The sequence below is a fragment of the Triticum aestivum genome, chromosome 7D, assembly GCF_018294505.1.
Source record: "Triticum aestivum cultivar Chinese Spring chromosome 7D, IWGSC CS RefSeq v2.1, whole genome shotgun sequence".
Classification (NCBI taxonomy): Eukaryota; Viridiplantae; Streptophyta; class Magnoliopsida; order Poales; family Poaceae; genus Triticum; species Triticum aestivum.
In genome coordinates this window covers 310,293,941-310,312,451 of record NC_057814.1, presented here as the reverse complement: position 1 = coordinate 310,312,451, position 18,511 = coordinate 310,293,941, and positions in this window count along the sequence as shown.

The following is an 18,511-nucleotide window of genomic DNA, read 5'->3' as shown; positions in this document are numbered from 1 at the left end:
ACGGGCCGTACGGGCCCGCTTTTGGAGCCACACCATGGGCCGCAGGCAGGCAAGTCTGGGGATCCCCATTCCCAGAACGCCGACAGTAGCCCCCGGGCCCAAGGCGCGCTCGTACTTGGCTTCGAGGTGAAGCCAAAGGGCAAGTGCGGAGCGCCGCGGGCCCCAACAGCCTCCGGCCTTGGTCGACGCGTGGCGGTTGATTGGACGTGGGCGTCTCCGCTTCCCCACGCTGCCTTGGCAACTGCCCAATTTGATGAGTCCCTGCTACATGCAAGAAAAACCATCATTGCTCGCGATCGTCGGGAGCGCCGGTTGGCCTCCCTTGGACTATAAATGAGGAGGGGGCGGAGCCCCCGTCGCCCATCTCTTCCTATTCCGCTCGCTTCTTCTCCCTTGCTTCATTGCCAGTAGCGACACCAATGGCGCCTGTGAAGAGGGTTTCGGTTGCAGAGAAGGGGAAGGCCCGCCAAGAGGGGCCCGACTCTCCGGCGCCCAAGCGTGGACGCGGTCGTCCCCGTAAGCACACCGCGACCCCCATCGTGGCTCCTAGCGGCCTTGTCGGTGCCTCTTCGCATGGTGGGGGTCGCCCTGGTCGTGGCAGCCCCGTTGGTGAAGGAAGGCGTGCCGTGGTCGCGCGGTCTCCCCGGCCGCGCTTCCACTCGGCGGAGGCGCTGCCGGAATTCGTTGTTTGGTTGGAGAATCCGGCCAGCACCTGGCTTCAGCTCCCCCGCTTTTTCGCCGGCGAGCTGCCGGCCATAGGTCCCGACAGGCTCTGGCTGCAGGCGGACGGCTGCCGCAGTAAAGCTTCGTGGGCAGCGGTTGAGGTCGCCGTTGCTGGTAACGTGGCCCTGGCCCGCGGCTGGTAGACGTTTGCCCGTGCGCGCGGCCTGGGCAGACGGTGCACGCTCCACTTCAGGTACAATGGCAATGCGACCCTCTACGTGAGGGTGTTCGGAGAAGATGGCCGTCGGGTCGGGTGCTGCCCCGAGGACAACGACGGCGACGAAGTGCTTGGCCTTGGCGACGGTCGAGATGAGGGCGAGGACGACCTCGGGCCCAGCTGCGGCGACTCTCCCTCCGGCGACAGCTCCAGCAGCAGCGGCTACGACTAGCCGGCACGCCGTCGTGCCCGCTTTGAAGGTGGCAGCGGGTCATCTCACCGTCGCGCCTCAGTGAAGCGCGAGGAAGGGTCCGACTGAGCTCAGGAGAGAGCCACGGGTCCGACCTCACGAACCGTTACAAAGGCGTGCGACGCTTTTGCTTTGTTCTTTCCTTTCTTCCTGCATCAAGAGAGATGAGTATGGGGCCCCGCAGGGGCGCGCAACAAAACTGTGGTTTCCGAGTTATTATGCTATGTTTATCGTTCCTGTGTTCTATCGCAGCATAAATGCCTTATATAGGTGCGTAAGAGTAACTTAGCTTGCTGTGTTTGAAATAGTCTCCGCCTCACGAGGCACGCATTCCTCAGCACCTGGCTAGGCTTTTTGGGAACTGCAAAAAAATTTAGGTAGGGAATTCCAAGCCCTGATCACCGACGCCGTCGGCCATGACTCAGCGCCTCGCATCGCGGTACCTGTGGGGCACGGATTAGGGGAGCATTGCCAGCTTGCGGCTCGAACGAGGGTTCTTCACAAAAAAACAAGACGCTCACGAGGGCACCTATCCAGCCCCCTCGCGAGGGACGCGAGAGAGAGTGCAGGCCGAACAGAGAAATGAAGGCAAAAACAGATGCAGAAAGGGCAGGACGAGACCAGCAAGAGAACACCAGAAAGCAAATTTCGATTAAAGAGGGGCGAGCCAACTACGGAAAGCAAATGAAAAGCCGCGTCCGGCACCTAGTCTAGTCTTCTTGTCTTCTCACCAGCGCGGAGCTAAGTGCTGCCACTAGGACGTGGGAGGGAGCCCGAGAGGCCCGAGGGCGGCACTCCTGAGACTCCGGGGCATGTACAACCCCACTCATTATTACGTGAGAGTGTCACGAGCGGAGACCTTCATAGGCACTGGGCCTTGCTTCATGGGTAAAACTTCCGGGGGTGCTGGATGTTCCAGGCGTTCTAGATGGGTACCCCGTCCTGCGTCTCCAGGCGCGCGGCGCCAGGCCTGGAGACATGGGCAACCCTAAACGGGCCCTCCCACATGGGTGAGAGCTTATGCAGCCCTTCCCTGGGAGCACCCGCCTTTGGACGAGGTCACCCACCTCGAGCATCCTGGAGCGGATGTTGCGGCAGTGGTACCGCCGCAGCGCCTGCTGATATCTTGCCGCTCGTAGCAAGGCTTCACGGCGGCATTCCTCCCCAAGCACGAGGTCCATCCCCTGCAGGCATCCTGCTGCGCCTCATCAAACGCCAGGACCTGCGTGGAGCGATGTTTGACCTCGTGAGGGAGAACTGCTTCTGCTCCGTAGACAAGGAAGAATGGGGTCTCACCCATTGGCTTGGTGGCGGTGGTGCGGATGCACCATAGCACGGATGGAGCTCGTCGTGGCAGCCCCTGCTGCAGGCCTCGAGCTTCTTCTCGAAGGTCCTGGTCTTGAGGCCTCTCAGGACCTCCGCATTGGCGCGTTCGGCCTGCCCGTTGCTCCTGGGGTGCGCCACCGAAGCATAGCAGATCTACGTTCCAAGGTTAGCACAATATGTCTTGAAGAGATTACTACTGAACTACGAGCCGTTATCAGTGATGATGCGGTTGGGGACCCCGAAACGGCTCACGAGACCCTTGATGAACTTGACCGCGGAGCCAGCTGGGATGGTGCGGACGGCTTCTACCTCCGCCCACTTGGTGAACTTGTCGATGGCGACGAAGAGGTAGTGTTGGGGAACGTAGCAGAAATTCAAAATTTTCTACGCATCACCAAGATCAATCTATGGAGTAATCTAGCAACCAGGGAAGGGGAGTGCATCTACATACCATTGTAGATCGCGATGCGGAAGCGTTGCAAGAACGCGGATGAGGGAGTCGTACTCGTAGCGATTCAGATCGCGGTTGATTCCGATCTAAGCACCGAAGAACGGTGCCTCCGCGTTCAACACACGTGCAGCCCGGTGACGTCTCCCACGCCTTGATCCAGCAAGGAGAGAGGGAGAGGTTGGGGAAGACTCCGTCCAGCAGCAGCACAACGGCATGGTGGTGATGGAGGAGCGTGGCAATCCCGCAGGGCTTCGCCAAGCACCGCGGGAGTGGAGGAGGAGGTAGGGCTGCGCCAGGGAGAGGAAAAACTCATGTGTTTGCAGCCCCCAATACCTCAACTATATATAGGGGAGAGAGAGGGGGCTGCGCCCCCTATAGGGTTTCCACCCCAAGGGGTGCGGCAGCCCCAAAACCCATCTAGGGCGGCGGCCAAGTGAGGGGGGGAGAGGGAGGCGCACCAGGCATGGGCCTTTAGGGCCCATCTACCCTAGGGTTTGCCCCTTCTTCTCTCCAGGCGCATGGGCCTTGGTGGGGAGGCGCCCCAGCCCACCTAGGGGCTGGTCCCTTCTCACACTTGGCCCATGTATGCCTCCGGGTCCCCGTGGCCCCTCCCGGTGGACCCCCGGACCCCTCCGGTGGTCCCGGTACACTACCGGTGATGCCCGGAACACTTCCGGTGGCCAAAACCATACTTCCTATATATAAATCTTTACCTCCGGACCATTCCAGAACTCCTCGTGACGTCCGGGATCTCATCCGGGACTCCGAACAACATTCGGTAACCACGTACATACTTTCCCTATAACCCTAGCGTCATCGAACCTTAAGTGTGTAGACCCTACGGGTTCGGGAACCATGCAGACATGACCGAGACATTCTCCGGTCAATAACCAACAGCGGGATCTGGATACCCATGTTGGCTCCCACATGTTCAACGATGATCTCATCGGATGAACCACGATGTCGGGGATTCAATCAATCCCGTATGCAGTTCCCTTTGTCTATCGGTATGCTACTTGCCCGAGATTCGATCGTCGGTATCCCGATACCTTGTTCAATCTCGTTACCGGCAAGTCTCTTTACTCGTTCTGTAATACATCATCCCGCAACTAACTCATTAGTCACAATGCTTGCAAGGCTTATAGTGATGTGTATTACTGAGTGGGCCCAGAGATACCTCTCCGACAATCGGAGTGACAAATCCTAATCTCCAAATACGCCAACCCAACAAGTACCTTTGGAGACACCTGTAGAGCACATTTATAATCACCCAGTTACGTTGTGACGTTTGGTAGCACACAAAGTGTTCCTTCGGTAAACGGGAGTTGCATAATCTCATAATCTCCCGATACCTTGTTCAATCTCGTTACCGGCAAGTCTCTTTACTCGTTCCGTAACTCACATCATCCCGTGATCAACTCCTTGGTCACACTGTGCACATTATGATGATGTCCTACCGAGTGGGCCCAGAGATACCTCTCCGTTTACACGGAGTGACAAATCCCAGTCTCGATTCGTGCCAACCCAACAGACACTTTCGGAGATACCTGTAGTGCACCTTTATAGTCACACAGTTACGTTGTGACGTTTGGTACACCCAAAGCATTCCTATGGTATCCGGGAGTTGCACAATCTCATGGTCTAAGGAACTGATACTTGACATTAGAAAAGCTCTTAGCAAACGAACTACACGATCATGTGCTAGGCTTAGGATTGGGTCTTGTCCATCACATCATTCTCCTAATGATGTGATCCCGTTATCAACGACATCCAATGTCCATGGTCAGGAAACCGTAACCATCTATTGATCAACGAGCTAGTCAACTAGAGGCTTACTAGGGACATGGTGTTGTCTATGTATCCACACATGTATCTGAGTTTCCTATCAATACAATTCTAGCATGGATAATAAACGATTATCATGAACAAGGAAATATAATAATAACCAATTTATTATTGCCTCTAGGGCATATTTCCAACAGTCTGCCACTTGCACTAGAGTCAATAATCTAGTTCACATCACCATGTGATTAACACTCACAGGTCACATCACCATGTGACCAACATCCAAAGAGTTTACTAGAGTCAACAATCTAGTTCACATCACTATGTGATTAACACTCAATGAGTTCTGGTTTGATCATGTTATGCTAGTGAGAGAGGTTATTAGTCAACGGGTCTGAACCTTTCAGATCCGTGTGTGCTTTATCTATGTCATCTTGTGGATGCTACCACGCGCTACTTGGAGCCATTTCAAATAATTGCTCTACTATACGAATCCGGTTTACTACTCAGAGTCATCCGGATTAGTGTCAAAGTTCGCATCGACATAACTCTTTACGACGAACTCCTTTTCACCTCCATAATCGAGAAAATTCCTTAGTCTACTAGATACTAAGGATAAGTTCGACCGTTGTCATGTGATCCATTCCCGGATCACTATTGTACCCCTTGACCAACTCATGGCAAGGCACACTTCATGTGCGGTACACAGCATAGCATACTGTAAAGCCTACGTCTGAAGCATAGGGGACAACCTTCGTCCTTTCTCTTTCTTCTGCTGTGGTCGGGTCTTGAGTCTTACTCAATACTCACACCTTGTAACACAGCCAAGAACTCCTTCTTTGCTGATCTATTTTGAACTCTTTCAAAATCATGTCAAGGTGTGCGTTCTTTGAAAGTATCATCGGGCGTCTTGATCTATCTCTATAGATCTTGATGCCCAATATGTAAGCAGCTTTTATCCAGGTCTTCCTTTGAAAAACTCCTTTCAAACAACCCTTTATGCTTTCCAGAAATTCTACATCATTTCGGATCAACAATATGTCATTCACATATACTTATCAGAAATGTTGCAGCGCTCCCACTCACTTTATTGTAAATACAAGTTTCTAACAAACTTTGTATAAACCCAAAAACTTTGATCACTCCATCAAAGCGTATATTCCGACTCCGAGATGCTTGCTCTAATCCATGGAAGGATCGCTGGAGCTAGCATACCTTTTAGCATCCTTAGGATCGACAAAACCTTTCTGATTGTATCACATACAACCTTTCCTTACGAAAACTGGTAAAGAAACTTGTTTTGACATCCATCTGCCAGATTTCATAAATGCAGCTAATGCTAACATGATTCCGACGGACTTAAGCATCGCTATGGATGGGAAAAACTCATCGTAGTCAACTCCTTGAACTTGTGGAAATACTCTTTGCCACAAGTCGAGCTTCATAGACGGTAACATTACCGTCCACGTCCGTCTTCTTCTCAAAGTTCCATTTATCTCGGATTTCATGGCTTCTAACCATTTCTCGGAATATGGGCCCACCATCGCTTCTCCATAGCTCGTAGGTTCATTGTTGTCTAACAACATGACTTTCAAGACAGGATCACGTACCACTCTGAAGTAGCACGCATCCTCGTCGTCCTTCGAGGTTTGGTAGTGACTTGATCCGAAGTTTCTTGATCACCATCATAAGCTTCCACTTCAATTGGTGTAGGTGCCACAGGAACAACTTCCTGTGCCCTGCTACACACTAGTTGAAGTGACGGTTCAATAACCTTATCAAGTCTCCACCATCCTCCCACTCAATTCTTTCGAGAGAAACTTTTCCTCGAGAAAGGACTCATTTCTAGAAGAAATTATTTTTGCTTCCAGATCTGAAATAGGAGGTATACCCAACTATTTTGGGTTTTCTATGAAGATGCATTTATCCGCTTTGGGTTCGAGCTTATCAGCCTGAAAATTTTTCACATAAGCATCGCAACCCCAAACTTTTAAGAAACGACAACTTAGGTTTCTCTAAGCGGTGTCGTCTCAACGGAATTGCGTGGTGCCCCTTTTAAAGTGAATGCGGTTGTCTCTAATGCCTAACCCATAAACGATAGTGGTAATTTGATAAGAAACATCATGGTATGCACCATATCCAATAGGGTGCAGTTATGATGTTCGGACGCACCATCACACTATGGTATTCCAGGCGGTATTAATTGTGAAACACTTTCCACAATGTCTTAATTGTGTGCCAAACTCGTAACTCAGATACTCATCTCTATGATCATATCACAAACATTTTATCCTCTTGTCACGACGATTTTCAACTTCACTCTGAAATTACTTGAACCTTTCAATAATTCAGACTTGTGTTTCATCAAGTAAATACACTCAGTATCTACTCAAATCATCTGTGAAGTAAGAACATAACGATATCCACTGCATGCCTCAGCACTCATTGGACTGCATACATCAAAATGTATTACCTCCAATAAGTTGCTCTCTTGTTCCATCTTACTGAAAACGAGGCCTTTCAGTCATCTTGCCCATGTGGTATGATTTGCATGTCTTAAGTGATTCAAAAACAAGTGAGTCCAAACGATCCATCTGCATGGAGTTTCTTCATGCATATATACCAATAGACATGGTTCGCATGTCTCAATCTTTTCAAAAACGAGTGAGTCCAAAGATCCATCTACATGGAGCTTCTTCATGCGTTCTATACCAATATGACTCAAATGGCAGTGCCACAAGTATGTGGAACTATCATTACTATTTTATATCTTTTGGCACGAACATGTGTATCACTACGATTGAGATTCATTTTAGGTGCAAGACCATTGAAGGTATTATTCAAATAAATAGAGTAACCATTATTCTCCTTAAATGAATAACCGTATTGCGATAAACATAATCCAATCATGCTCAACGCAAACACCAAATCTCGATGGTAGAGGGAGCATGCGATGCTTGATCACATCAACCTTGGAAACACTTCCAACACATATCGTCATCTCACCTTTAGCTAGTCTCCGTTTATTCCGCAGTTTTATTTCGAGTTACTAACACTTAGCAACCGAACCGGTATCCAATACCCTGGTGTTGCTAGGAGTACTAGTAAATTACACATTCATATAATGTATATCCAATATACTTCTGTCGACCTTTGCCTGCCTTCTCATCTACCAAATATCTAGGGTAGTACTGCTTCAGTGACCGTTCCTCTCATTTCAGAAGCACTTAGTCTTGGGTTTGGGTTCAACCTTGGGATTCTTCACTAAAGCAGCAAACGATTTGCTGTTTCATGAAGTATCCCTTTTGCCCTTGCCCTTCTAGAAACTAGTGGTTTTACTAACCATCAACAATTGATGCTCCTTCTTGATTTCTACTTTCGCGGTGTCAAGCATCGCGAGTTGCTCAAGGATCATCATAACTGTCCCTGATATGTTATAGTTCATCACGAAGCTCTACTAGCTTGGTGGCAGTGACTATGGAGAACTATCACTATCTATTCTGGGAGATTAACTCCCACTCGATTCAAGCGATTGTGGTACTCAGACAATCTGAGCACATGCTCAACGATTGAGCTTTTCTCCCTTAGTCTGGAGGCTTAAGAAACTTGTCAGAGGTCTCATACCTCTTGACGTGGGCACTAGTCTGAAATCCCAATTTCAGTCTTCGGAACATCTCATATGTTCTGCGACGTTTCAAAAACGTCTTTGGTGCCACAATTCTAAACCGTTAGCATTACGCACTGAACTATCACGTAGTCATCAAAACGTGTATGTCAGATGTTTCGTAACATCTAGAGACGACGCTGAGGTTCAGCACACCGAGCGGTGCATTAAGGACATAAGCCTTCTGTGCAGCAATGAGGGCAATCCTCAGTTTACGGACCTAGTCCGCATAATTGCTACTACCAACTTTCAACTAAATTTTCTCTAGGAACATATCTTAAACAGTAGAACTAAAGCGTATGACATAATTTGTAAAGACCTTTTGACTATGTTCATGATAATGAAGTTCATCTGATTATTTAATGAACTCCCACTCAGATAGACATCCCTCTAGTCATCCAAGTGATACATGATCCGAGTCAAACTAGGCCGTGTCTGATCATCACGTGAGACGGACTAGTCATCATCGGTGAACATCTCCATGTTGATCGTATCTACTATACGACTCATGTTCGACCTTTCGGTCTCTTGTGTTCCGAGGCCATGTCTGTACATGCTAGGCTCGTCAAGTCAACCTAAGTGTTTTGCATGTGTTCCGAGGCCATGTCTGTACATGCTAGGCTCGTCAACACCCGTTGTATTCAAACGTTAGAATCTATCACACCCGATCATCACGTGGTGCTTCGAAACAACGAACCTTCGCAACGGTGCACAGTTAGGGGGAACACGTCTCTTGAAATTTTTATAAGGGATCATCTTACTTACTACCTTCGTTCTAAGCAAATAAGATGCATAACATGATAAACATCACATGCAATCAAATAGTGACATGATATGGCCAATATCATTCTGCTCCTTTGATCTCCATCTTCGGGGCACCATGATCATCTTCGTCACCGGCATGACACCATGATCTCCATCATCATGATCTCCATCATTGTGTCTTCATGAAGTTGTCACGCCAACGATTACTTCTACTTCTATGGCTAACGCGCTTAGCAATAAAGTAAAGTAATTTACATGGTGTTATTCAATGACACGCAGGTCATACTAAAAATAAAGACAACTCCTATGGCTCCTGCCGGTTGTCATACTCATCGACATGCAAGTCGTGATTCCTATTACAAGAATATGATCAATCTTCTACATCACATATATCATTCATCACATCTTCTGGCCATATCACATCACATAGCACATGCTGCAAAAACAAGTTAGACGTCCTCTAATTGTTGTTGCATGTTTTTACGTGGCTTGTATAGGTTTCTAGCAAGAACGTTTCTTACCTATGTAAAACCACAACGTGATATGCCAATTTCTATTTACCCTTCATAAGGACCCTTTTCATCGAATCCTTTCCAACTAAAGTGGGAGAGACAGACACCCGCTAGCCACCTTATGCAACTAGTGCATGTCAGTCGGTGGAACCTGTCTCACGTAAGCGTACGTGTAAGGTCGGTCCGGGCCGCTTCATCCCACAATGCCGCCGAAACAAGATAAGACTAGTAGCGGCAAGAAGAATTGGCAACATCGACGCCCACAACTACTTTGTGTTCTACTCGTGCATAGAAACTACGCATAGACCTAGCTCTGATACCACTGTTGGGGAACGTAGCAGAAATTCAAAATTTTCTACGCATCACCAAGATCAATCTATGGAGTAATCTAGCAACGAGGGAAGGGGAGTGCATCTACATACCATTGTAGATTGCGATGCGGAAGCGTTGCAAGAACGCGGATGAGGGAGTCATACTCGTAGCGATTCAGATCGCGGATGATTCCGATCTAAGCACCGAAGAACGGTGCCTCCGCGTTCAACACACGTGCAGCCCGGTGACGTCTCCCACGCCTTGATCCAGCAAGGAGAGAGGGAGAGGTTGGGGAAGACTCCGTCCAGCAGCAGCACAACGGCATGGTGGTGATGGAGGAGCGTGGCAATCCCGCAGGGCTTCGCCAAGCACCGCGGGAGAGGAGGAGGAGGAGGTAGGGCTGCGCCAGGGAGAGGAAAAACACATGTGTTTGCAGCCCCCAATACCTCAACTATATATAGGGGAGAGAGAGAGGGGGCTGCGCCCCCTCTAGGGTTTCCACCCCAAGGGGTGCGGCAGCCCCAAAACCCATCTAGGGCGGCGGCCAAGTGGGGGGGAGAGGGAGGCGCACCAGGCATGGGCCTTTAGGGCCCATCTGCCCTAGGTTTCGCCCCTTCTTCTCTCCAGGCGCATGGGCCTTGGTGGGGAGGCGCCCCAGCCCACCTAGGGGCTGGTCCCTTCTCACACTTGGCCCATGTATGCCTCCGGGGCCCCGTGGCCCCTCCCGGTGGACCCCCGGACCCCTCCGGTGGTCCCGGTACACTACCGGTGATGCCCGGAACACTTCCGGTGGCCAAAACCATACTTCCTATATATAAATCTTTACCTCCGGACCATTCTCGAACTCCTCGTGACGTCCGGGATCTCATCTGGGACTCCGAACAACATTCGGTAACCACGTACATACTTTCCCTATAACCCTAGCGTCATCGAACCTTAAGTGTGTAGACCCTACGGGTTCGGGAACCATGCAGACATGACCGAGACGTTCTCCGGTCAATAACCAACAGCGGGATATGGATACCCATGTTGGCTCCCACATGTTCCACGATGATCTCATCGGATGAACCACGATGTCGGGGATTCAATCAATCTCGTATGCAGTTCCCTTTGTCTATCGGTATGCTACTTGCCCGAGATTCGATCGTCGGTATCCCGATACCTTGTTCAATCTCGTTACCGGCAAGTCTCTTTACTCGTTCCATAACTCACATCATCCCGTGATCAACTCCTTGGTCACACTGTGCACATTATGATGATGTCCTACCGAGTGGGCCCAGAGATACCTCTCCGTTTACACGGAGTGACAAATCCCAGTCTCGATTCGTGCCAACCCAACAGACACTTTCGGAGATACCTGTAGTGCACCTTTATAGTCACCCAATTACGTTGTGACGTTTGGTACACCCAAAGCATTCCTACAGTATCCGGGAGTTGCACAATCTCATGGTCTAAGGAACTGATACTTGACATTAGAAAAGCTTTTAGCAAACGAACTACACGATCTTGTGCTAGGCTTAGGATTGGGTCTTGTCCATCACATCATTCTCCTAATGATGTGATCCCGTTATCAACGACATCCAATGTCCATGGTCAGGAAACCGTAACCATCTATTGATCAACGAGCTAGTCAACTAGAGGCTTACTAGGGACATGGTGTTGTCTATGTATCCACACATGTATCTGAGTTTCCTATCAATACAATTCTAGCATGGATAATAAACGATTATCATGAACAAGGAAATATAATAATAACCAATTTATTATTGCCTCTAGGGCATATTTCCAACAGGTAGTGGTAGCCCCCAGGCGCTCAAGGGAACGGGCCCAAGATATCTAGCCCCAAACAGCGAATGGCCATGAGAGTGGGATGGTCTAGATGTCCCGAGCCGGCTAATGAATCTGCTTGGCGTGGAACTGGCAGGCTTCGCAGGACCTCACCAACTCAGCACATCGTTGAGTGTTGTGGGCTAGTGGAATCCACTGCGAAACACCTTGCCAACGAGGGTCTGTGACGACGAGTGGTGCCCGCAGTCCCCGCCCTGTATGTCGGCCAGCAGCTCTCTTCCTTGTTCCCTGGAGATGCAACGCAAGGAAACGTCATTTGGCCGCTTCCGGTACAACTCACCGTCCCGGATGCAGTACGCCGTGGCTTGTCAGGCCACACGCTCCATGTCCTCCTCCTCTTCCGGCAGTGTTCCTTTCATCAGGTATTCCTCGAATTCCTTGATCCAGCACTCCTCCTAAGGTTCCAGCGCCAAGAGCAAGCGCGCTCCCGATGTCGGGCCGCAGGCCGGGGCTCCTGAGGCAGGTGGTTGAGGGAGCTCCTCCCGAGGTAGCGCTGTTCTTGCGAGTGGCGGTGTTTCTGATGGTTTGAAGAGCCACTCCTAAAAGACGACATGCTTGGGGTAGCCGCTTGGATGCTCTTCTGGCGATGTCGTCGGCTTCCTTGTTTGTGACACGGGGCACATGCTGGAATTCCTGACCCGAGAACTGCTTCTCAATCTTGCGCACCTCGGCGAGGTATGCCTCCATGTGCTCGTCCTTTTGCTCATATACTTTGTTGGAGAAGTTCACGAGGAGCTCCGAGTCGCCCTTGATGGTGAGATGCCTCACCCCCAGGGCCACCGCAGCCTTGAGGCCAACTATGAGGCCCTCGTACTCTGCTATGTTGTTGGAGACCTTCACGCCCTGCTGGAAGTAGAGCTGCACGGCGTAGTAGAGCTTGTCCTGGTGGGTGAGATGAGCACCGCTCCAGCCCCCACGCCCTTGCGTTAGAACGCACCGTCGAAGTACATGACCCAGCCATCCGGTGCTTCGCTCCCTGGAGATAGGGATTGGTTCTCGCCTGCTTCGATTTCTCGGGCGTCGGTCCATTCTGCCACAAAGTCTGCGAGGGCATCCCCCTTGATGACCCTAGTCGTGTTGAACTCCAAGTCAAACACCTGCAGCTCGATGTTCCATTCAGCGACTCAGCCGGCAGCATTGGGGCTCCTGAGCACTCTTTCCAGTCGGTAAGCCGAGACGAACTTGATGGGTGACCCTGGAAGTAGTGGCGCAGCTTGCGCGAGGCCACCAGGAGCGCGAGTAGGATCTTCTGAGGCATGGGGTATCGTGCCCTCGCATCCTGCAGCACTGTGCTGACGAAGTACACTGGGTGCTCGACGAGGGCAGGAGAGCTGACGGAGACTTCAGCTTCCGGGGCCTGAGGTGTCCCTTCGGGGGCCTTGGCTTCAGGGGCTTGGTGGTCTGCCGAAGCAGCCGCTGCTTCAGGAGCTTCGCCTTGGTGTCGCGCCGCTTCGTACGGCCTGGTGGTTCCACTTGGCGGGCCCTTGATCTAGCGCTCTTCTTTGAGGGCCACTAGCGCTACGCTGGCGGAGTGGGGTGTGGCAGACAGGTAGAGCACCAAGGGCTCGGGGGGTCGAGGCGCCACCATCACTGGCGGGCTGGTCAGGTATCTCTTGAGGTCTTGAAACGCTTGGTCGGCCTCCGGAGTCCACTCGAGTGGGCCCTTTTTCTTCATCAGCTTGAAGAACGGCAGGGCACACTCTCCCAGCTTGGAGATAAAGCGCCCCAACACAGTCACATGACCAGCAAGCTTCTGCATCTCCTTGAGGGTCTGCGGTGGGCTCATGTCTTCGATTGCCTTGACCTTCACGGGGTTCGCCTCGATCCCTCTATGGGATACGAGGAAACCCAGCAGCTTGCCGGAAGGGACACCGAACACGCACTTCTCTAGGTTGAGCCGCAAGTTCTCCTGGCGTAGGCTCGCGAAGGTTTCCTCCAGGTCTTGGATCAAAGTTCTCGCCTCTCGAGACTTCACCATGATGTCGTCGACGTAGGCCTCCGCGAACGCATCGAGGAAGCACAGCAAATCGCACTCGGCGGTGGAGTCGACAATCTGGTCGATGCGTGGAAGCGGGAATGGATCTTGGGGGCAGGCCTTGTTGAGGTTGGTGAAGTCGACACACATGCGCTCCTTCCAGCCTTTCTTCGGCACAACAATGGGGTTCGCCATCCACTCGGGGTACCGAACCTCGCGAATGGCACCCCCAGCCTCTAGCTTGTGGGTTTCTTGGACGATGAAGGCCTGCTTCTCCGTGGACTGTCGTCTCGCCCACTGCTTCACAGGGCGTACATTGGGGCACACCTTTAAGTGATGCTCTATCACCTCTCTCGGGACCCCCACCAGCTGTTTGGGTTCCCACGGGAATATCTCCTTGTTTGAGCGTAAGAACTTCAACAACGCTTCCTCTTGACCAAGGTCGAGGTCGGCACCTATGGTAAATGTGGCTCCTGAGGACCCTTCCTGATCGACTGGCACCTGCTTGGTTTCAGCCTTGTCTTGTGTGAACAACTGCTTCTTCTTGGTTGGTGCGGCTTCCTTGGCCTTGGAGGCATCCGCGCTGGCGGGCTGTGCCTCCGCGGCCGTCTTGAAAGCAAGCTTGAGCGCTACCAGAGCCTCCTTGGTGTCCCCATCGACGGTGAGGACGCCCTTGCTCCCAGGCATCTTCATGAGGTTGTAGGCCAGATGGGTTGCTGCCTTAAACTGGGCCAGAGCTGGGTACCCGAGGATGGCTTTGTACGGGAGGCCGATGCGGGCGATGTCGAAGTCGACCAGCTCGTTGCGGTAGTTGTTGCGTGTGCCGAAGGTGACAGGAAGGCGGATCTGTCCCAATGAGTGGGCGGTGCCGCTGCCAACTCCTGAGAAAGGCTTGCTGAGGCGGAGCCGCTCAAGTGGTACATGAAGAAGGCTGAAGGCCTCCACGGAGAGCACGTTGAGGCCGGCGCCGCCGTCGATGAGGGTCTTGGTGACGGCCATGTTGCAGATGGTGGGCCTGCAAAGCATTGGGAGCATACCCGAGCCAGCGGTGGTGACGGGGTGGTCCCCTGAGTCGAAGGTGAGGTCGGCCTCAGGCGCCGCCCAGCCGGGGGGAGCCCCCTGGCGCGCGGAAACAGCGCCGATCTGGCGAAGGAACGGCTTGAGGTGATGGTCTGAGGGCGGTGCTTGGGAGCCACCGTGGAGGGCCGCCACAGCATGGGGTGCCGGCGTCGCGAAGCGCGCGGTGAAGACGTCACACAACTCCTTCCAAGACGCCACGAAAGGTGCTGGGAGGGTGAGCAGCCAGGCACGCGGTGTGCCCGCAAGGGCCATGGGAAGCCAGTTGGCCATGACCCTGTCGTCACCCCCAGCTTTGAGGATGACCTCCTCGTACGCCAGCAGGAAAACCACCGGATTCGTCGTGCCGTCGTAGCATGGTGGCATCTCCGGCTTGAACTTGGGCGGCCACAGCACCTGTCGTAAGGCGGGGGCCAAGGCACGGAGCCCCCTGGCCCTGCCGCTGCCACCGGTCGTTGGAGCGGAAAGTGCTGCGCTTGCCATGGGGGCAGAGTGCGATGGCGGCGAAGCGCAGATCGACGGGAGGAAAACTCCGGTGCACCCCTACCTGGCGCGCCAAATGTCGGATTTCGTGGTCCGGCAAAACCCTTGAGGTTCGAACACTAGGGTCCGCACGAAGATCTCTCCTCTCCCAAGCTCTCGCACTCCACGATCTCATAGACTAGCTCGCCGAACCCAAAGAACATGAGGACACAAGGTTTATACTAATTCGGGCCACCGTTGTGGTGTAATACCCTACTCCAGTGTGGTGGTGGTGGATTGCCTCTTGGGCTGAGGATGAACAGTACAAGGGAAGAACAACCTCTTGAGGAGAGGTGTTCTTGTGCTTGGTCAGCTTGTGTGCGGGCGAGGGTTGCTCAAGATCAGTCCTCCTACGGTGATGACTAGTCCTATTTATAGAGGCATTGGTCCTCTTCCCAAATATTGAGCGTGAAGGGATGCCACAACGACCAAGTTTGAAGGGGGACAGCTAGTACAGCTTATCCTGACAAAAGTAGTCTTCGCTTGCCAAAGGCTTTGGTGGTGACGCCATCTTGGGCTCCACGGTGACCTCCGTCCTGCCGTCCTGCTGGTCTTGGTCTTGTTGCACCGATATGGAAATCTTTGCCTGATGCCTCGGTACTCTTCGCCTGCGCTTGCCTCCTTAGCACCAAAGGGGAAACGAGGACATTGTGCACGCTGGCGCCGGCCCGGCGCCCGCCTGGCCTCGGTCGTCATGGCTTACGTCACGGGAAACCTCGCGAGGTACCCCCTTGCCTAAATCTCTCCGCCCCTCACGAGGCAGCCTAGTGAGGCCGCTCCCGAGGAGGTCTTGTGTCGTCCGCCTCGCGAGGCTTGGCCCTGATGTCTACTACGCAACCTTCTTCTTGTAGACGTTGTTGGGCCTCCAAGTGCAGAGGTTTGTAGGACAGTAGCAAATTTCCCTCTAGTGGATGACCTAAGGTTTATCAATCCGTGGGAGGTGTAGGTTGAAGATGGTCTCTCTCAAACAACCCTGCAACCAAATAACAAAGAGTCTCTTGTGTCCCCAACACTCCCAATACAATGGTAAGTTTTATAGGTGCCCTAGTTCGGCGAAGAGATGGTGATACAAGTGCAATATGGATGGTAGATATAGTTTTTTGTAATATGAAAATATAAAAACAGCAAGGTAGCAAGCGATAAAAGTGGGCGTAAACGGTATTCCAATACTAGGAAACAAGGCCTAGGGTTCATACTTTCACTAGTACAAGTTCTCTCAACAATAATAACATAATTGGATCATATAACTATCCCTCAACATGCAACAAAGAGTCACTCCAAAGTCACTAATAGGGGAGAACAAACGAAGAGATTATGGTAGGGTACAAAACCATCTCAAAGTTATTCTTTTCGATCAATCCATTGGGCTATTCCTATAAGTGTCACAAACAGCCCTAGAGTTCATAGTAAAATAACACCTTGAGACACATATCAACCAAAACCCTAATGTCACCTAGATACTCCAATGTCACCTCATGTATCCGTGGGTATGATTATACGATATGCATCACACAATCTCAGATTCATCTATTCAACCAACACATAGAACCTCAAAGAGTGCCCCAAAGTTTCTACCGGAGAATCAAGATGAAAACGTGTGCCAACCCCTATGCATAGGTTCATGGGCAGAACCCGCAAGTTGATCACCAAAACATACATCAAGTGGATCAATAGAATACCCCATTGTCACCACGGGTATCCCACGCAAGACATACATCAAGTGTTCTCAAATCATTAAAGACTCAATCCATTAAGATAACTTCAAAGGGAAAACTCAATCCATTACAGAGAGTAGAGGGGGGAGAAACATCATAAGATCCAACTATAATAGCAAAGCTCGCGATACATCAAGATCATGCCAAATCAAGAACACGAGAGAGAGAGAGAGATCAAACACATAGCTACTAGTACATACCCTCAGCCCCGAGGGTGAACTACTCCCTCCTCGTCATGGAGAGCGCGGGGATGATGAAGATGACCACCGGTGAGGGTTCCCCCCTCCGGCAGGGTGCCGGAACAGGGTCCCGATTGGGTTTTGGTGGCTACAGAGGCTTGCGGCGGTGGAACTCCCGATCTATTCTGTTCCCCGAAGATTTTAGGGTATATTTATATATATAGGCGGAAGAACTACGTCAGGGGAGCCACGAGGTGCCCACGAGGGTTGAGGGCGCGCCCAGGGGGTGGGCGCTCCCCCCTGCCTCGTGCCTCCCTCGTTGCTTTCCTGACGTGCACTCCAAGTCTCCCGGGTTGCTTTCTTTCCAAAAATAACTTCTCCAGAAGGTTTCATTCCGTTTTGACTCCGTTTGATATTCCTTTTGTTCGAAACACTGAAACAAGGGAAAAAACAGGAACTGGCACTGGGCTCTGGGTCAATAGGTTAGTCCCAAAAATAATATAAAAGTGTTTAATAAAGCCCATAAACATCCAAAACAGATAATATAAAAGCATGGAGCAATCAAAAATTATAGATACGTTGGAGACGTATCAGCATCCCCAAGCTTAATTCCTGCTCGTCCTCGAGTAGGTAAATGATAAAAATAGAATTTTTGATGTGGAATTCTACCTAACATATTTATCAATATAATGTTCTTTAATGTGGCAAGAATATTCAGATCCATGAGATCCAAGACAAAAGTTTAATATTGACATAAAAATAATAATACTTCAAGCATACTAACTAAGCAATCATGTCTTCTCAAAATAGCATGGCCAAAGAAAGTTCATCCCTACAAAATCATATAGTTTGGTCATGCTCCATTTTCATCACACAAGAATGCTCTCATCATGCACCACCCCGATGACAAGCCAAGCAATTGTTTCATACTTTAGTAATCTCAAAAAATTTCAACCTTCACGCAATACATGAGCGTGAGCCATGGATATAGCACTATGGGTGGAATAGAATATGATGATGGGGGTTATGTGCAGAAGACAATAAAGGAGAAAGTCTCACATCAACGAGGCTAATCAATGAGCTATGGAGATGCCCATCAATTGATGTTAATGCAAGGAGTAGGGATTGCCATGCAACGAATGCACTAGAGCTATAAATATATGAAAGCTCAACAAAAGAAACTAAGTGGGTGTGCATCCAACTTGCTTGCTCACGAAGACCTAGGGCACTTGAGGAGGCCCATTGTTGGA